Source organism: Zonotrichia leucophrys, chromosome 27 (assembly GCF_028769735.1).
Source record: "Zonotrichia leucophrys gambelii isolate GWCS_2022_RI chromosome 27, RI_Zleu_2.0, whole genome shotgun sequence".
Taxonomy (NCBI): Eukaryota; Metazoa; Chordata; class Aves; order Passeriformes; family Passerellidae; genus Zonotrichia; species Zonotrichia leucophrys.
In genome coordinates, this window is record NC_088196.1 from 2458343 (window position 1) to 2479769 (window position 21427).

At 48.8% G+C, this 21427-nt stretch overlaps 1 protein-coding gene across 1 annotated transcript in view; it reads left to right on the forward strand.

The window, feature by feature from the left end:
• Window positions 1-21427, forward strand: part of LOC135458564 (M1-specific T cell receptor alpha chain-like) — a 208892-nt gene that overhangs the window by 121589 nt on the left and 65876 nt on the right. The window lies entirely within an intron of this gene.

The window sequence follows — 21427 nt, forward strand, 5'->3', positions numbered from 1 at the left end:
CGCTCCAGTGGCAGACAACATTAAAGCATCCTGAAAGAATAAAGTTTTCTCCAAGAGGTTACATGGGAAAACACAGTGATGAACACAATGACAATGGGCACCACTAAACACTATTTTGTACCACTGAACCCTCCAGTTTTCTTATACCACATTAAAAATGCAATGTAATAATCATATTCCTGCATCTGCTAGGCATAATCGGACCTATCACTTTTGTGCTCAAAATCCTATGAACTTCCTGACAAAATTAGATCTAACACAAACAGAAACTCAAAAAGTGTATGGTTAATAACCTCACTGTAAGGCCATTTCTCTTTCTCTCTTTGCCTTGTATTTCAGTCAGCAGATATGGTCTGAACTAAAGTAATAGGAACCTGATCTTCCCCCTGCAAAACCATTCTGGACTGGGTAGTGCAGGCCTCCAGGGAATGTCTGTCTTTCCAAGGACTGCTTTGAAATTAGATGTCAATTCTGGGATTTCTGTAGGTGGGGAGCTTAGCTGATTCCTGGCTATGCCAAAGCCTCTGACAATCAGGGAAATTCCTCTCTTGTGACTTGTATTGAAACATTACCTGCAAGGAATGAGAGTAGAGACACTGCAGCCTTGATTACATTGGCACCTCTAACAGCACTGCTCACACACGATTTTATTTTGATGACAGACTCTCAGGCCATGGGGATCCACAAGCCTGGGAGAACTACTAGATCTTCTGTGGGACAGTAACTTTCTCTAACATTTGACAGGCTGAGAGTTTCTCTCCCCTTCCCAATCCCCTTCTCAGTGCCCACAGCCCTGCACAATACCATCATGGGAATCTCAAATGGGAACATCCACAGGGTTAGGTCCCACAGCCACAGGAACAGCCCCAGCAGCATTGGCACCAGTGTCTCCATACCTGATCCAGCTAATGCTGAGATCAGATTGGTCTGCAGCCCACTCTGAGCAGACCTGTTCTTATCTCAGCTGTTCATGCCCCACACTGGATGCCAAGGGAGGTTTAATAATGGAATTTCCCAATTTGGCGTTCCCACTGAGCCACTCCAAAGCAAGCCTGAGGCTCTTTCACAGGATCACACAAAGTGAGAAGATGGACAGGACTTAACAGAAAGATGGGGTCCACCCAGGGTGAGAGACAGCCAGGAGGGCAGCAAGAGCTTCAAGCTGTGCTCCTGGTGCCCCACCTCTCCCCCTCAGTGCTGTCACAGGCAGAGGGAGGGACCAGCAGGGCCTGGGCCTGAGAGCAGTGCCAGAGGCCCAGGCAGGGCAGGTGTGGGCAGAGCTGTTGTGCAGGTGCAGAGAAGCCGCAGAGAGGCCACTGAGAGCGGGCCTGGCCATGTGGAGTGCCCTGTGCGTGGGCTTCTTGCCCATTGTAGGTAAGTGCAGGCAAGGGCTGCTGGCCCCAGGAGCTGAGCGTGGCCCTGGGCTCTGCAGGGCTCTGGGCAGCTGTGCTGAGCGCTTGCAGCCGCAGCTGTGCCCCGGCTCCAGCTGCCCAGCCATGCCTGTGGAGCACGGGGAGAGCAGCCCTGCTCCTCTGGTGCCTCTGTGCTGGGCACCTCCGTGCCAGCTGCCTGCTCTGCAGCCTGGGCACACGCAGGGCACCTCCCTGCTGCACTCAGATCTCGGGGCCCAGCGCTTGGCCCTGGCACTGGACACTGCTCCTGGGGCACTGCCGCCCCTCTGGCACAGAGCAGCTGGGCCATGGCAGCACAGGGCACAGCCCCACTGCCTGCTCAGCCCTTTGGCTTTGCTCTGCTCACCCAGAGCAGCTTCAGGGACAGGACAGTGGGTGCCTCACCATTCTCTCCTGGCAAGAACAAAGGGATTTATTGCCCCATTGTGTGAATCCTTCCTGCTTCTTTGGGGAAAATCAGAAAAAGGTCCCTGTGTGACTGGGAAAAGGAAGGAGGAAAATGTGTTGTCTCCTTCCTTGTGAGCCTTGCTAGCTGCCACCAGTTCTGCCCATCTGTGTCAGCTGGCTTCCAAGAGGAGGATTTTGTCCTCTCACAGGTCCAGTGCCAGTCCAAAGCCCCAAAAGCATTTCTCTGACATTTGCTGAATCTTGCAGTGACTGTGGCTCGTTCTTGCTCTCTGCAGCAGTCACTGGCCAGGTGGCCTTGGAGCAGCAGCCCAGGAGAGTGACCATGCAAGAGGGTGATGAATTCACCTTGGAGTGCAGAATGAAGGGAGATCGTATGGGCAGCTACTTCATGTACTGGTACCGTCAGGGCCCACGGGGCTCTCTGGAATGGATTTTCAGGGAGGTTGGTCACTATAGAGACACTTTCAAAAATCGTTTTAAAGCAAGAGTGCAGAGCTACGAGAACAGCTTCACACTGCAGATCCTTCCAGCAGAACAAGGAGATGCAGCAACATATTACTGTGGAGCAGAACCACCCTGGAGCAACTCTGCAGCAGAGTGAACCAAAAACCAGTTGATGGGGAAGACAGATCTCTCAACAGTGCTCTCTGGCAGCTGCTCTGGAGGCTCTTGTCAGGCAATGGCAGGTGCAGGAAACGTCCCTCTGGCTGGGTGGCACTAAAAGGCACTGGAGGGAGGGCTGCTGGAGGGGCTGATACCACTGATGGTGCAGGAGGATCTGTGCTGGGAGCTGCAGAGGCTGCAGTTTGGGCAAGTGCAGGGTTAGTGCACCTTGCCAGGGCTCAAGTACAGCACAGCCTTATTTCTCCTCTGTGCCTTGCCTTGGCTCCCAGCCTTTTTTCCTCAGGGACAGTCAGCATGGTTTGAGAAGCGGGAATTGGTCTTAGCTACATTGACAGCATTCTACAATGAGACAAAGGGTCTTGCTAAGTGAGGAAACACTGGAAGCTCTGCATTCTTCATTCAGTTGAGCTCCCAGCACTGACTTCCCTGGAAACCTTCTGCACAAATCCTTTCATTATGGCCATGATCCAGTGACATGGATTGTGCAAGGGTACATATTCCTCCTCCTGGCCTCTTCTCCAAGGCTGTGGGAAATGAAATTCCTGTAGGCTGATCTGGCTGCTGAAGCCTGAGGTGAATAAAGCATTCAGGACCTCAGCCCTGTCCCATATCCTCTGTCACCTGTTCCCCATCGCAATCAGCACTGGGCCCACGTTTTCCCAGCCTCATTTGTCCATGCAGCCTCCTGGCCTGTTGTCCTGACTCCCTGCTCACTGGGGAGGAATCCTCTTCAGCTCAGCACTGCTGGGACCGGGGACCAATGTGTCCCTGCTGGGCTCCCAAGCCTGGGAAGGACATGGACAGAGGGGAACAAATGCAGTCAATGGCCATGAACACACAGCAGGGAAGAGATGAACTACAAGGAGAGCCTTGGAGATTTGGGTTGGTTTTGAATGCAGAAGAAAATGTTGAGGGGGATCTGACACTGAGTTGAAATACCTGAGAGTCTGTAAGTTCCATTCTTGAGGACATTCAAGGACAAGGCTGTGGGCACCTCTTCCCCCTGTCCCCATCAGGCAACTCAGCCCCACACAGCTGCTCACTCAGTCCCCCTCACTCTCATGGGGGAGAGGAGCAAAAGGGTGGAGTTAGAAAATGTGTGTTTTGACAGAAAGAGAGTTGAGAAATCAAGGCAAAACCAACATGCAAAAACCAAACAACATCTAGAATTAATTCCTGACGTCCCACTGGCACAGTGGAGCCACAGTGCTGGTTCCTCTTCTGCTCCCCTTTGCTTATGCCCATTCTGGTTCCCCAGAAAGAACAGCATCAGGTCTGATGACCATACGGAGTCCTTATGAGGGAGCTTGGCAGCCTGTAAATGTGTCTGCAGCCTTACAGAACAACAACACACCCGAGGTTCTGATAGAACACACGCCACAGAAACGGGAAAGAACAGAAATACAGAAAACAAACCCATGCAGAATAGCTCTCCTCAATCCTCTGCTTCCTTTTGTTTCCCTAGCCCAAATTTCCTTTGTATCATTTGCAGGTTTTCCTGGTTCCCTTTCAGGTTTGAAACTTGCAGCCTGAAGAGGACACAGGGTTGTCCTCAACACTCCTGTAGCACAATTATTTCTGGAAGTACGCAGTGACAAAAGCTGGGAATGTCAAGAGCTAACTGCAATATTCTCTTGCTTAGAAGAAAGAGCAGGGCTGTGAGTTCTGACCTCAGGGCTGGTTTGTCCTGATCATCCGCCTCCAGGCAGCTCTTCCCAGCACAGAATGCCCCATAACAAGGAAAAATTGGTAGATGATTTAACATTCAATGAAACCAGAGACTGAACTATGTCCAGTAGTGGAATCAGTCTGAATTCCAGAGAAATTCCAGCCTCTACATGGGGCCTGACTTTCAAAGGGTGAACATTCCTGCACTACTGACCACTCGTCTGCAGGTGTATGAAAAAATTAATTCCTTTCTTGACTGTATGCTCAGCATCCTTGTGTCCCTGCTCAGGTGAAAAACAACTGACGTGACAAACTGGGGTGTCAGGATGTGTCCCCAGTAGCCGAGCGTGGTTTCAGCAGTGCCGAGGAGAGAGGAGCCATCCCCTCCCTCAGCTGCGGGCAGCATTTTGCCCACGGCAGCCCCGGATGCGTGTGACCTTCTGTGGAACACAGAGGGCGAATTTCTGGGCGCGTTGCCCGCGGGTCCCTTCGGCACAAGGCGCTGTCCAAGCGCGCAGCGCTGCTTTGCGTGCGCGGCCCCGGGGCCCGGGCCGGGTGTGTCGGGGCGGGCAGAGGCGGCGGCGCTGCCCCGGCCGGGCGGGGCCGGGCGGGAGCGGCCCGAGCGCGGCTCCGCTCGGCTCCTGTGCGGCTGCCGCGGCGCCCGCAGCGATGGTGGCCGGGCCGGGGCCGGGGCTGCTGGCCTTGGCCTTGGCCTTGTGGCCGGCAGGTGAGAGCCGGGCGGGGAGGGCAGCGAGCCCGGCCCGGGGAACGACGGACAGCGACAGCGACAGGCAGCGACAGGAACACGAACAGGGACACGGGCAGAGGCTGGGGAAAGGACAGGAGCAGAGGCAGGGCAGGGAACACGGGCAAAGGCCGGGGCAGACCCAGGGACAGGGGCTGTGGGCTGGCGGCTGTGGCTGTGCCGGGCCGGGGGCACCGGGACACCGGGACAGCGCCCTCGGTCCGCGGGCGCGCCCTGCCCGATCCCTGCGCTCTCCCTCCGCAGGGCTCTGGGCACGGCCGAGGCTGCAGGAGGCCGGCGGAGGGCAGCGAGCGCCCGGGGACTCCGTCACCCTCTCCTGCCGTGGATCCGGATTCACCTTCGAAAGTCGCGCCATTCGGTGGTACCGTCAGTTCTCCGCGGGCACCCTGGAGTGGGTGTCCTATATCAGCCGCCCCAGGGGTACTACAAAGGAGTACGGGGCAGCAGTGATGGGCCGCGCCGAGATTTCCCGGGACGATTCTCGATCCAAGGCTTTTCTCTCTTTACGGCCCCTACAAGCTCAGGACTCTGCCCGGTATTTCTGTGCCATCCCACGGAGACAGGAAATGCAGATGAGCTTTAACACAAACCTCCCGGGCCCGGCAGAGGCTGCCTTAGATGTCGGGAAGGTGAGAGTTACCAGCGGCTGGAGCCAATGGGTCTCAAGGCTGTTTCCAAGAAGTCAGATAACATCGCTGTGTACCTCAGGTATTCCTGGCCTTTAGTGCACACTGCAGGGATTCTGATTTATTGCCAATTTCATTTAGAGTAGAATTGCAAGCAATTAGAAAATGCCTTGCTCCCACTTTATCCCTGTTTGCTGCCAGGCTCATTCTCAAAGCTGCAACCCCAACCAGCTTCTGTTTCTCTACGCTAAACATGTCCAGCTCTGACAGCCTTTTAAACTTGGAGAGAAGCTCCACATCAACAGTTGAAAAACAAAGAAAGCTGAGTCTGCAGTACAGGAGAAATAAGGACATTCTGCCCTACTTCTCCATCAATAGTGAGGTTTTTAGCAATTTCTAGGGAAAAATGGTCATTCTTTCACAGAATGATTCCTTGGGAAGACAAAGGCTATCACTCCAAATGTCCCATTTCCGCCTTTCCGTGAGCCTTACATCTGAGAACCACGTATCACAGAATGGAATACTCCTTTGTTCAGCTGGCGAAAGTTGTGCTGCTGTGACCCATCCCTGCTTACTGCCCAACCCAGGGCACTCACTGGCGAGACAGCAGGAGAAGCAAAACCAGCCTCTGAGCCAGATTTAAAGTGCTTCAGGGCTGTTCCTAAGAAATCAGGTGCCATCCCTACGCAGCACCAGTGATCCTGGCCTTTCATCAAGAGCTCCTTTCCCAGCACTGAGTCTTTCCTTCACCTGAGTCCCAATTGCAATGTTCTACTCTGTAGAGGAGGTTCAAGGTTTTTCTGTCCTGCAGTCAGCCTGGTGACTGTCTGGCTCCAGTCTCTTCTTAAGTGGAACATGCAAAGCACCTGCAGAGTCCTGGGCTGCCTTTGCTGCAGGGCAGGGGTCCAGGAGGGCTTAGAGAGGAAGAGGCAGCTGGAGAAGTGTCATCACTGGGGAGCCAGTAGAGTGCAGGGCCAGAGTGCAGGGAGCAGTGTGAGGAGCACTTTGGATAAGGGGAGCCCTGGCCAAGCCAAGCTGAGATCCTGGGGTGTCCCATGTGGGAGCAGCAGCCCAGCAGAGCCAGAGCGAGGGGAAGGACAAGCTGACAGCCCCCCTGGTCACCTCCAAAGTGCCAGCAAAAGCCTGTGAAACTTCCTGAGAGAAATACCAGGGCTGGCCCCTCACAATAACGTCACCTTTAGCCCAGCACAGCATTTCCTGCCCAACAAATGGTCTGTTACTACACCACACAGGATGAGAGACAGCCAGGAGGGCAGCAAGAGCTTCAAGCTGTGCTCCTGGTGCCCCACCTCTCCCCCTCAGTGCTGTCACAGGCAGAGGGAGGGACCAGCAGGGCCTGGGCCTGAGAGCAGTGGCAGAGGCCCAGGCAGGGCAGGTGTGGGCAGAGCTGTTGTGCAGGTGCAGAGAAGCTGCAGAGAGGCCACTGAGAGCGGGCCTGGCCATGTGGAGTGCCCTGTGCGTGGGCTTCTTGCCCATTGTAGGTAAGTGCAGGCAAGGGCTGCTGGCCCCAGGAGCTGAGCGTGGCCCTGGGCTCTGCAGGGCTCTGGGCAGCTGTGCTGAGCGCTTGCAGCCGCAGCTGTGCCCCGGCTCCAGCTGCCCAGCCATGCCTGTGGAGCACGGGGAGAGCAGCCCTGCTCCTCTGGTGCCTCTGAGCTGGGCACCTGCGTGCCAGCTGCCTGCTCTGCAGCCTGGGCACACGCAGGGCACCTCCCTGCTGCACTCAGATCTCGGGGCCCAGCGCTTGGCCCTGGCACTGGACACTGCTCCTGGGGCACTGCGGCCCCTCTGGCACAGAGCAGCTGGGCCATGGCAGCACAGGGCACAGCCCCACTGCCTGCGACAGCGACAGCCCTTTGGCTTTGCTCTGCTCACCCAGAGCAGCTTCAGGGACAGGACAGTGGATGCCTCACCATCCTGTCTTGGCAAGGACGAAGGGATTTATTGCTCCATGGTGTCAATCACTCCTGCTTCTCTGGGGAAAATCAGAAAAAGGTCCCTGTGTGACTGGGAAAAGGAAGGAGGAAAATGTGGTGTCTTCTTCCTTGTGAGCCTTGCTAGCTGCCACCAGTTCTGCCCATCTGTGTCAGCTGGCTTCCAAGAGGAGGATTTTGTCCTCTCACAGGTCCAGTGCCAGTCCAAAGCCCCAACTGCATTGCCCTGACCTTTGCTGGATCTTGCAGTGACTGTGGCTCGTTCTTGCTCTCTGCAGCAGTCACTGGCCAGGTGGCCTTGGAGCAGCAGCCCAGGGAAGTGACCGTGCGAGAGGGAGATGAATTCACCATTGAGTGCAGCGTGAAGGAAGGTGATATGAGCAGGTACTACATGTACTGGTACCGTCAGGGCCCACAGGGCTCTCTGGAATGGATTTTCGAGGAGGGTGGCACCTATAGAGACGGTTTCCAAGATCACTTTAAGGGAAGAGTGGAGAGCTCCAAGAACAGCTTCACACTGCAGCTCCTGGCAGCAGAACAAGGCGATGCAGCAACGTATTACTGTGGAGCAGAATCACCCTGGAGCAGCTCTGCAACAGAGTGAACCAAAAACCAGCAGATGGGGAAGACAGATGTCTCAGCATTTCTTTCTGGCAGCTGCTACCCAGGGTTATTGTCAGGCAATGGCAGGTGCAGGAAATGTCCCTTTGGCTGTATGGCACTAAAAGGCACAGGAGGGAGGGCTGCGAGAAGGGCTGATACCATTGATGGTGCAGGAGGAGCTGTGCTGGGAGCTGCAGAGGCTGCAGTTTGGGGAAGTGCAGGGTTAGTGCACCTTGCCAGGGCTCCTGTCCAGCACAGCCTCATTTCTCCTCTGTGTCCTGCCTTTGGCTCCCAGCCCTTTTTCCTGAGGGACAGTCAACATGGTTTGTGAAGTGGGGATTTGGCTTAGCCACACTGACAGCATTCTACAATGAGACAAAGACTGTTGGTGGGTGAGGAGAGAGTGGATGTTGGGCAGTCTTCATTCAGTTGAGCTCCCAGCACTGACTTCCCTGGAAACCTTCTGCACAAATCCTTTCATTATGTCCTAGAGGAAGGCTCAGTGACATGGATTGTGCAAGGGTACATATTCCTCCTCCCGGCCTCTCCTCCGGGCTGTGGGAAATGAAATTCCTGAAGGCTGATCTGGCTGCTGAAGCCTGAGGTGAATAAAGCATTCAGGACCTCAGCCCTGTCCCATATCCTCTGTCACCTGGTCCCCATCCCATTCAGCACTGGGCCCACGTTTTCCCAGCCTCGTTTGTCCATGCAGCCTCCTGGCTTCTTGTCCTGACTACTTGCTCACTGGGAGGAATCCTCTTCAGCTCAGCACTGCTGGGACCGGGGACCAATGTGTCCCTGCTGGGCTCCCAAGCCTGGGAAGGACATGGACGGAGGGGAACAAATGCAGTGAAGGGCCATGAACACACAGCAGGGAACAGCTGACCTATAAGGAGGGCCTGGAAGATCTGGGTGTATTTAGTATAGATAAGAAATTGCTCAGAGGAAATTTGTCACACAAATCCCTTGCTGTCCTCCAGCACTGGCCTTTGGTTTGTGCAAGGGAGAAAGAAAGAGCTTCTACTCATCTTTTCCCAATTGAATTTCCTCCTATCTATTCTGCCCAGGATTGCAGGCTCCATCAACAAGCCATGGCCAGCAACAGACTTGTCCAGCTCCAGGAAGCAGCCAATAGACCAGTGAAATGAGAATGCTTGTTCTTCCCCTTCTTTCCAAAGCCATGTGTTTAGGGAAATTAATTTACAGTAACTTCTCTTGGTAATATTGCTCTAAGCATTCTCCTGTGGCAAGGAACTTACAGGCAACAAAATGGGGAAAAAATCCCTGAGAGAAAGAAGAGGAAAAACCCTAATGTCCACCAACTGTTAACGTTGGAAAGATCCCTGATTATTACAGAAGGATTAGGAAAATGCTCCACAATTGCAGGCTACCACTAATTATATGATTAATATAGCAATCAAATTAAAAGCCAACCTTAGTCAACTATAACAACAGCAAATAGAATCAATGAAAGAACCATGAGCTGAACCAAAGTAAATCCTGAACAATTCTTAAACATGGAACTGATTTTTCCTCGGGCATGCAAATAGGCTTTGAGGAGAGTAATGCTTGATGGTCTAGAAGAATTAGAAAATATAGAATGAAAATAACTTGAAAATTTATAAGGTGGAGAGATGCTTCCCAGAAAACCTTTCAAGGATTTACCCCAAACTCTCTTGTGTGTTAAAAGACAAACCAGTAACCAGATCCTTTCACTGAGGCACTTCTAAGAACAATATTCCTTGCCAAAGTGCTCAAGTAATATTCTAGTTAAATGAACAATAACTGTTTCCTTTGCCAAAAAAGGCTAGGATAATTATTTTATTATTAGTGTAGAGAATCCTCTGGAACATTGTTAGATGTTCAGAAGTAGAGCAGTGTAGAGGCACAGGAAAACAAAAGGCAGCACCACAAAGACATGAAAGAAGAGACAACACCTGGCACTGGAACTCCCCCGAGATGTTTTTGTAGAACTGTCTAGCACAGTGGTGGGCTACTTACCACAGTGACTGAAAACAACTGAACCACCACACAAAAACTGTCTCCCTCCCTTCTCTTGAAGGAGGAAATAATGGTAGCTTTACCTCATCCATTTATCCTCAGACACTGTGTGCACATACACAAATTTCATTTACAAAAATTACTGAAACATGAGAAAACCTCTCCTATTTTTCAAAGACCAATTTCCTCACCATTCAATCTGAGATCTTGGCTCTCACAGACAGGTCATTTTAGACATTTGATCATCACAGTTGAACAACTTGACAGGAACCTTCTGTATTTACCAGTTATGAGTTTATTCAGGAGCCCTTTGTTCATCATTTTGGACGTCTGACACAAAGCCTGACTTACTGCTTTGTCAAGAGGAACCATTCTTGAGGCTCAAAGGGCTAATCTCTGAATGTGAGCAGCTCTCCTTCTCTGTCCAGGACCATAGCCCATGGGATTCCTCCCAGAAGATCCCAGATTCTGCTCTCCTGAAGCCCAGGGCTCCAGTCCTGGTTTTGCATTGCTCTCTTCTCCCAGCATCCTGAGCTCTAACACTGCATGGTCACTGCAGCCAAGGCTGCCCCAGCACCAATTCTTCCTCGGTGGCACACAGAGGTCCATCTCACCAGCCATTTGCGTTAGTAAGTTCACATCAGTACGTGCCAGAAAGCTCCTGGCTGTGTGTGCCCAGCTGTGCTGTCCTGCCATCAGACACCTGACACACTTTAAGCACCCCATGAATTTGGACAGTGCAGGGTAGTGCCCTTAGGTCCTGCACACAAGCCACATTTCTTTCCTCTGTGTCCTGCCTTGTGGCTTCCCAGCCCTTTTTCCTATCAGTCACTGGTTTTGTTGTGGGAATTGGTCCAACTGACTACCCTTGCTACAATGAGATCAAAGACTGTGGTGGGTGAGGAGAGAGTGGATGTTGGGCAGCTCTCATCTCCAGAGGCTCCAGACTCTTCCACGGAAACCATCTGCACAAATCACATTGTCCTGTGCTCATTGACATGGTTTCATTACTTTTCCTTGGCCTTTGGTGGGAAAATTCCAAGCTGATCTCTGCTGTCCTGGTGAATTTCAGGACCTCAGCCCTGTCTCAACCCATGTACATGGCAGTTGCAGCACTGGGCCAGTTCCACCTCGTTTGTCCCATCAGCCATTGGGCCAGTTGTCTGTCCTCAATGGAGGAATCCCTCAGCCAGCACTGCTAGATGTGCTGCCCTGCTGGGCTCCAGCTGGAAGACATGACTAGGGACAAATGTGATGGCCATGACACACATGGAAGGAACACTGCAACGGATTCAATTGTTCGACATTCAGTTACAGTGAATTTCTCAGATTTGTTAACATCTCTGCATCCAGCACGGCCTTGGTTTGTGTAAGGGAGAAAGCCACCGGGACCTGCTGCTCCTGTGGGATTGTAAAGGGAGCCCCTTCTCCATCTCTCCTGCCTGCCCACCCACCATTACACACATGCAGAGAGGGAGCCGAGCTCGCGTCACAGCGCCCCCTGCTGGCGCGGGGGAATCATCGCACCCGCCCTGCCCGGCCGGGAGCCAGCAGCGCCCCTGCTGGCTGTGCCTGGAACTGCACCAAAGGGGAAGGCGCCCGCGGGTGAGAGTGGCCGGGCCTGGGTGTGTGGGTCTGTTTGGTGATGCTGTTGGTATTTGTTTGGGTTGCTATACATACACATACTGGTAAAGAACTTTTATTCCTCTTCCTATATCTTTCTTTGAAAGCCCCTTTATTTCAAAGTTATAGTAATTTTGAGAGAAAGGGATCCTATTCTCTATTCCAACAGAGGTTCCCACCTTCCTTGGCAGACATCTGTCTTTTAAACTAGGACAGTCACCACCACCTGTGTGAGGCAGCACAGGCAGCAGATGGGACAGCCGCAGACACACTCATAGTACATTTATTTCCATGACCTTGCTAACCTAGGAGAATCCCTGAGCAACAGCCAGGCAGAGGCAAGGAGAGACACTGCCATGTAAAATTGGTCCATGTTATAGGATCCCTGGGTGCAGATCAGCCTGGGCTGTCAAGGTTAATTCCCAGCTGGAAGGTCACTTCAGCAATTTACGACCCTCCTGCATCCTCTGCTTTTAATCCATTCCACCCAACACCCCCAGAGCCAGCCTGCTACATCCCAGAACTCTGTTCATACTACTATTTGTACCCACCAGAACAGTATTAGGTAGGGGTATTAGACTGCATTGTAAGAAATGCTCTGAAAGAACACCAGAGGTACTGATTATTTTTCTGCTTTCTTTCCACCTAAACTCCATCAGACCTTTCATAGGTGTCACATAATACCCACATTCTCATTTACAACTCAACCTCTCTGATATTATTTGAGATCCTTCCTTGAAAGGCATGCAGTGTTTCTTTATGTGGTACGTTGGGTCCTAAACCACTGAAGATGTCATGTGACTGCTTGTATAATCCAATATTCTGTGTAGGGGAACAGAGACAGTTTTTGTTATGAAATATATCACTGCGGATTCGCTGGGTTACCACAATGATATAAAGAGCATAGGGACCTGTACAAAAACAAAAAGAGGGAAAGAAGGTGACAAATGTTGGGAAAGAAAGGAGATGGGTGACTCTAAGGATTAAGAAGAGAAGAACAACATTTTTCCTATATTTCCTTGTATCCTGGATACATAATAGAACTCATGAAGGATCTAAAAGGTGGAAGAAAGGGAGAAGTTGAAAGTTCTATACTCAGGCTTTTTGAAATCACCAAAATATTCCATTAACATTTTTTCCCTTTCCAGTTTTGGAAGTAAATCTACCTCTGGATCCTCTCATGGACTTCCACCCAGGGATAATTAGAACTAATGGCCTTTCATCACCTGTTTACTTTTGAACATCATGAGAAAAGAGTGAGTTATTGGAATAAGCCTTTGCAGTGTGAGGATAGAGAAGCTTATATTTGGACCAGGGACGACTCTCACAGTTGAACCAAGTAAGTGACATTTCTTTATTCCAAAAACTCCATTTAAAATTAATGTGGGGGAGAACAAGGGAATTTAACTGTTTGGGTTGACTGAAAGAATTTTCAGCTGCAATAATCCCTTGAATGCACTCGGTCTCCAGCCAGGCTTTCAAGCCAAACCCTCAGCTTGGATCTGCTCAGGAAGGTTTCCCAGGAACATCTGGGCTCACTCTGCACAGCACCATTATTCCATGATCCCCAAACTCCAGCAGGGCACTGCTTAGCCTGTGGTAACTTATTCCCACTTTGGGCAGCACTCTGGCCCAAATTCACTGTCCAGTGTCCAATTCTCCAGTGGGCTTGCACTGACTGACTTGGGGCAGGAATGCAAAGCTCAGTGAGGAGCTCCCAGGATGAGGAGTTTTGAGACAGATCTGTAATTCCTGGTTGGAGAAGTTCTGGTTTGACCCTGGCACCACACTGAGAGTGTCCCCAGGTAAGGCATTCCACTGGCCTGGGGACAGAGCAGGAAGGAGGTGAAATAGCCTTGGGCTTAAATTCTCACAAGTGCCTCATAGCCAAGAGCTCCTGGAATGAAAGAAAATTGGCCCCCAGGTTGTGTGGGTTCAGAAAAGACCAGTGTGGGGAGTAGGGATTATAAGAAGTCTTAGTTATTCCTATCCTTATTTGGAATCCATTATGAACAATAAAGATGCATGTCACCCCAAGCATTTCAATGGGACTGTGAAGGTTGGGGTGGCAGAGAAATTTGTGATGTTGATCTGTGTTATCTTAAAGATCCAGGTTCATTCCTCAGGAATTGTTGCTTTGCTTTCAGAGGTCTGCATGGCTTAAAAGTGCAGCAAGAACGTCTCATGTTATTCTGCATCACTAAAACATCCTAATCTCCTTCCAGAAGGGCGTAGTATTGCCAAATATCTCTCCACGTCTATAGGATATATTTCATGGGAACAAATGTGTATTTAGGAAGAATCTCAATGCAGTTCCAGTTCCAAAGGGACAAAGGAATGCAAATTTAGTATTCTGAAGAAAGACCTTTTCTTTCTGTGCTGTTCAACAATTTTCTTTTTCTTGATAAAGATGGGATATTTTCAGAGCTGCAAAGACATTCTGGAATTATGTTTGACAGTAAAAGATCTTGGGCCTTATGAATCATAGTCCCTTTTGTGTCTGCTGAAATACTTAATAAATTGAAGACAAAACGTCCAGATTGTGATCAACTTCCCCAATTTGGTTTGAATTCCTTTGGGAGCTAGCAATATGCATTATAACAGGCATACATGGAGACATACATTATTATATTTTACCCTAATTCTATATTATACATGTTACGTATGTTACATATGTATCTTATATATGTTACATATTAAATGACATTTTTCCTTATATTATTATTGTTGTGGTTATTAGTCATTTTGAGAATACATCCAAATCAAAATCACATAAAATAATAACCCTTAGTGCCACTGTGGGTTAATCAAGGCATATCCTGTTTAGCGGTCAGATAAGGAGAGAGAAGGTTTTGTTTTTGGTTCAGGTCAGATTATTCCAGATTAAACATGTACTGAGAATGCTAAGGCGCATTACTTTCTGGAATAGAGGGCTCCTCCTGCGACTTTATAAGATGACAGCAAAGGAGAAGAACAATTTTTGTCCAAATAACTTTTCAGAACATAAAAGATGAATCCCTTCCAGAATCAAGCAGTGGCAGGAATTCAGGGCTGTACTGTCAGGGAATACAAACAAGAGGGACTCAGGTGAGCATTGTGTGGTCAGATAAAACAAATCTTCTGCTCTCTGAACTACAGTTGCACTGTGTGCGTTATTGCTTGCTGAAGATCCTGCCCAGGGAGCTATTGCAGAGAAGCAGCCTGGTTGTGTTCTGGCTGTTTGCAAAGCCTGGAGAGGACACCACATGAAAAACCCTTGTCAGAGAATGTCTTCTCAGAGAACACAGAATGCACAGGATTGACAGGCTCTGGCCAATGCTTGGTAGAACACCTGGGAAGGAAATGTTGGATTTCTGGTGGGTGTCTGGCTGCTGCAGATGTGGACAAGTGTGTAGTTCTGCCTGTTTGATCAGGAGAGCTGACCCATGAAGTTGTGGCAGAGCACGGTTTGGCTTTCACATCAGTTCCTCAGCAGTGGCACAGGGCTGATGGGGAAAGGGGGTAAAATCAGAGCTCCTTGGTCAAACTGCCATCAGTACCCTGGGATGAACAAAATGTTACAGCTGAGGGATCTCTTGACCCACCTGCAAGGCAGACACCATGCAAAATGAAAAGCCTCATGCACCTCTCTTTAGCCAAGAGACCCCTCAGGATGCTCCTGACAAAGCAGACACGTCAATCTTGGTGGATGTGTCTGACAGCTTTTTATAAGCTGAGCCCTTTTTGGCAAGGAAGGCTGCTGGAGGATTCCTTTCAGTTCCATGGTTTTAGTCTCATCCTAATTGCTAATCTGAGTTCAATCCTGACATTGGTTTTTGAGATCACCCTTGAATCTCCACTTGTGCCCTGACCTGGAGGCAAAGATATTTTGTTTAAAAAACAAGTCATGGTACTGCAATGATTTGTTGGCAACTAAATTCTTTTGACACCAATAGTTTTCTTGCAAGACAGCTGGTTGTGAGTTTAAGCAATCTTCATTTCTTACTTGTACCTCTAATGACAAGGAATAATGTCATAAAACACACTAAATGGGATTGTTACAAATTAGTCACAGATGGAGTACGTGTGAATTTTGGGTCACTCAGCACCCAGGCAAGCCTGCAGTAAAATCAATCCTGTCCAAATCATGGAGTTTGTTACATACAGTCCAAAACTTCTATCCTAGAGGTCGTGGAGAAAATAACTGCATCACAAGATGTTGGCACCATTTTGAAAACAACACCTTTGCCAACGACTTGGCCAACGACTTTCCACACCGAGTACATCTCTGAGGAACAGAACACAACAATGGTGATGTGCACAGACAAGTTCAACAGCAGCATGGTAACAATACTGCCAGGTATGGTTTGGTGGCACAGGTGCAACATTTTTCTAGGGACAATTTCCGGGGGGGGCTTGGTGTTCTCCTGCTTGTCAGCATTGCCCTGGGCAGCCAGCAGAAATCAGAAAGATATTTGGTATTTCAACAGGGAGAGCTGAAAGATGTTCCAAAGCATCTGAAAGAAATGGTTTCAACTGTTTAATAACTTTGGGAGAAAGGGGGAAGACACAATCTATTTGATTAAAACATGAATTTCCTTATGACTACATATTTCACCCTGCAGCAGCAAACTTGCTGCAGCACAACCTGGAACAGCTGATCCAACACCAACAAAAAGTTCAAAGTGTGGCATGTTTTGGGGTTTTTTACTAAATCACATTTTATATTCTGTGTGATTGTTTTTGTAGTCCTGAAGGTCATTCAAGGTGCTGAAGGGCCTAGTAAGAGGGTTTGCAACAGCACAGAGCCCTCAGCACAAGATGAGTTACCCCAACAGGATGTGAAGTCACATTGCCCTCTGTGGGGGATAAAGGCATGGAAATGTATTTTCTCCAGGGCAGAGGACTCAGAACACGACACATTCAGCACACACAAGCTGCTGCTCCAAGGTTGCTCCTGCAGTTACTCACAAGCCCCAGGAAGCAAAAAGCAACAGAGACAGACCGTGGGCTCCCCTGTCGTTGCCATATTCTCTCACAGCTGTTCCTTTGCTGCTCTTCCTTTCCCTGAAACTCTCACCTGTGGATTTTCTACTTTCTGCCAAGATCACAGCACCAAAACCTAGACCCTGATCTCTCCCCTCTTTTCTGGTCACTGAGCAGACCCTGAAGAGCAGAGAGTGAACATGCTGTCCATGACTGTGTTGGGTTTAAGAGTCCTGCTGGCAAAGAGCATTGCCTTCAATACCCTCATGAGCATCAAACTGTTTCTTTTCTGAGGTAAGGGAGCTCATAGCTTGGTGTCTGGAAAGCCTGGAAGCAAATGCCAGGAGTGACTTCTTGTCCCTGTGCATGTCCTTAGCCCCACAAGGGATCAGGCCTATTCATCTGCTCCTGAATCCATTTCACAGCCCTTGCAAGTATTCTGGCAAAAAAGACAACAACAATTACCAAACCACACACATGAAAACCAATTTCCTCCCTCAAAAAGCAATTAAGACAAGCCCAGCCTGACTCCCAAAGGACAAAGGAAAAGGCCTTTTTCTGTATTCAAACCTCAGTTCTTGAGGCTGGTTCCCAAAGTTTGTTTGCCAGAGAACCTCTGGTATTACCTGAACAGCCCAATAAATATCTCATTGACTATATCAAGAGGCAGAGCACAAAGCCTGGAGAAAAATCCAGACAAATAAGGATTCAAAGGCAAAGATCCCAAAATAAAAACCTGTGGGAGTAAAGAGAAGAAGGGGGGTGATTTTAAAATTAAAGTACCTGAAGAGGAACAAAAGATAGTCCAGGTTAACTTTCGTGAGTGTATCTGTCTCATCTTGCAGTTATCAAGCAGTGGTTCATAGGCCCAATTTCATTAAATGTACTTTAAACATCCCTTTGCTCTTCCAGACATGGGGAATGAACCCAAAGAAGAGCAGGAAAGAACGTGAACCAGCAGCACAAGGGGTGGAACCAGCAGGGCCAGAGCTGCTGACAGAGACCAGCCAGGACACGAGGCAGCACCTTCCCCTGAAGACACGCAACACTCTGCACTCCTGCTGGCCAGCTGATTTACACTGAAGAGTTTTGAGTGCTTTCGTTGTTTCCTCTCCTCTGACAACAGAGGAGAGTGGGTTTATCCACTCATTCTCCTGCTAAGTAGATGCCCCCACTCTTCTGGCATTTGCACACAACTGTTCAACCTGCTTCAGTAGCTTTGAAAACTCCATTGCTCACTGCAGACAAATGGCCTTTGAAAAGCACCTTTCCCAGGCATCTTGTGTTACTGCCTGTGGAACTGGACTAGCACTGCTAGGGGACTTCCAGCCCAGGAGCTGCCATTTGTAGCTTTGGATTTAGATAGATTTAATAAGTGTGTATTGCAGATAAGAGCTGTGTAGAATCTGGAGTGATTTAGTTCAACCAGATATTATTGCTCATTTCTTGATTCAGCCTGTATTTCTTTGGCCAAATGTATTGCCTGTGCATTTTAGGTTCCTGCGGCAGTGAAAAAAATAAAGTTGTACTAGCTTAAACTGCAGTGGGTTTTCTGTGTTTTTTCTTCTGAAAGTGAGATGGAATTGTTGAAATCCAACTGCCCTAAAAGCCCACTGGAATCAGAAAAAAAGTCTTTAATAATGAAGATTTCCTGTTGGTTGAATTTGTCTTTTGCAGACGTTGTGCAGGGAAATGTCTCTGGCACAGTCAGGAGACTCAGTGAGGAGAGTCCCTGCTGAAGGCACAAGGGAGGGAAAATGCTCCTGTCAGCAGGGAAGAAACCCTGCTGCTGTTTTGCACTCAGGGACAGGAGGAAGGGGCCACCAGAAAGTCATTTGGGGTGGTTTGATGGATTGATAGTTTCCATAGCAACTTGGCTCTTGCCTAACAGAGCCCAGCCCACACCTTCCCCAGCTCATGCCCCTCTCACAGGCTACAGGCAGGATGCTGTGGTCACCATTTCTGACTCAGTCACACCAGGCAGCATTAACCCTCCCCTGCTTTTGCAAACACAAGGTAACCACATCCTGAAGGGGAGATAAGGCTTTGCTCCCCCTGCCTGAGCTCCTGCAGCCCTCAAGAGAGCCTCTGCCCAGGCCACAGCAAGGGCTGATGCACTGAGCTTGCTCAGCTCACACCCTCAGGCCCTGCAGACACCCAGAGAAGAGCCCCAGCCCTTGTAGAAGCTCTGTGAAATTTGCATGGCAAATCCAAATCCAGTGAAATGCACATTTAGTGCATTCTACCACCAGAACATCAATCGGGTCGAACTGTTCACCAATATTTCTTTACTGATTTTCCAATGATAGCCAGAACGTTTTTCTCAAGCACTCCACACCTGTTCCCAGTCTCTCAGGCAGATTTCTATTTTGAGAATATTGACTCAGACAAAACCAGTGGAATCAGATGCACAGGAAGGAAAGGTCATTATAATACCCTCTGTTAAAAGAAGCACGTTTGCATGTGGCATTATCCTGACATCTGAAAAAACAATATTGTCCTGATTCCAGAATAATAGAGGTTGATTATAAGCAGACCTCTTTGGTACAATGCATTTTTACAGTACTAGTTCTCTTCTCCTAGAGATTAATTTGCATCCATGGTTGATTGTGCTCATAGAGCCTTTGCAGATCCTCAGAGGTGGAGCCACTGACCCTGGAGACATTCAAAAGCCACCTGGACATGGTCCTTGGCAAACAGCTCCAGACAGTCCTGCTAGAGCAGGGGACACCCAGTCACCTCCAGAGGTCCCTTCCAGCCCCAATCCTTCTGCATTTGTCTGACACCTTTCTCATACTGGGGCCAATGAGAAGAAGTTCAAACTTTCTTTCTATACCTTTAGTCACAGGTTTTGTTCCCCTTTGCCCAGGGGGAAAGGAACTGAGGTTTTCTTTTCAAAGGGCTGTTCCAGCACACCAAGCCTGATGAGCTCCACATCTCAGCAGACTGGGAGCTGCACAGAAGATACACAAAAGATAATGAGCATTAATGAACATCAGCTCCAAACACCAGTTCTGGCATGGTCAGAGACACCTGGTCTGGGAAAAGATCCATGAGAGAACCAAGACTGAGAACAAAATAACATCAAAATTGCAGGGATCAATAAAAACCAAACACTACAAACTGCGGAACTTGGGAGCAATGAGCATTGAACCAATGAATTTCCCTGGGTTTTGACTGAAGAAGTAAACTCCAGTGAAAACCTTTGTGATGGAAGGACTTTCTCTGCACAACCTGTGCAATGTGTGGATGAAATTATTTCTGTTACACATCTTGGCCAGAATAAAGTAATGCCTTCATTCTCTAACATTAAAAAATGCTGTGGGAGAGCTTTTTTTCCCCCACTCTTTTGGTGACTTGACCAGCCACAATGTGAACTTCAAAAAAACTTTTAAGAAATTTGAGGAAAATTTTCACCTCAAGCACATTATTTTTGCTGTCCTTAGTGAGTCACACACGGAGTGTGGTATCTGACATCTGCCCTGCTAAGTAACTCAAAATGGTGAGAGCTCTCTCCAGTGGCAGTGAACATTAAAAGCATCCTGAAACAATAAAGCTCTCTCCAAGAGGTTACACGGGAAAACATTATGAAGAACCCCATGACAATGGGCAATACTAAATACCTTTTTGTACCACTGAATCCTTCTGCTGTCTTTTACAGCATTAGAAATGCAATCTAATAATCACATTACTGCATCTGCTGGGTATAATCTAAGCTGTTTTGTGTCCTGAAATACTAAAAAGTTCCTGGTAAAGGTAGTTCTATTGATGTAACCTGAACTTCTTTCTCTGGTCTCTCCTGCTACCTTCTGGCCAAAGACTTTATTGTTCTCACAACACTTTCAAATTCTTGAAATTCCACAAATAGCTCAAACAGGAGATAAAAAGCAAAAAAGCAAGCAACCAAAGAAACCACCCAAACCCCACAAGAAGTGTTGTGCCCAGTCTTTCCGCAAATTTTACTTCTTTGCTCTTCATTTGCATTCTGCCCCTGCCAGCAGGAGCAGTTGGGAACTCTTGCAAAGCGATCCAGAGGCTTTGGAAAGAACAGGATCAGGAAGCTGAAAGGAGATTCAGGGAAGCTTCATTTGAAACTTCAAACTAAAGCTGGTTTAGAGCTGGAAGTTATTTGTAACAGAAGAAAGGGAGTAAATACAGGAAGCACTTGCAGCACCACTTCACAATTCCTTAGGAATCTCAATCTGAAATACTGCAGCAGTCTTATACTTGGGCTTCCTGACAGTGTCCTGTACAGATCAGGCAAAATATCTTAGTAAGTCCCCATTCCTGATTTATGATCAGAATGGCGTTTTCTGTCAGATTTTGCCTTGGATTCACAGGTGAGAAACTGTGGTTTTGCTGAATTCTGTGAGAAGCATTTCTCTTTTCCAAATGTCAGGAAATACTGAAGGAGGGGGGAATGCTGGTAATGAAAAGTGGTATGTAGAAAATGACAGGAGGAAACCCAAGGCTCACCCAAGCAAGCACGATAATGTGTAGGTTAATTCATCTACAGACTTGTTATTATCTGGATCTTTTTCAGGATGCAGTGAGTGATGTGTGCCCTGACTGTGTGCAGGAAGGAGAACTACGTGGGGTTGCTTTCAGGACACCATCTTTATTGCATTTCTGAGAACCTCCCATAAGAAATTCATCCACTTAAAAATATGTGGAACAAGTCAGGATATACAAGGAAGAGCTGAAATGGGCATATCCATCACAGAAACTCGTTAGCAGGATGGTTAATCACCTGACTGCAAGGGAAGTCCTCTTTCTCTC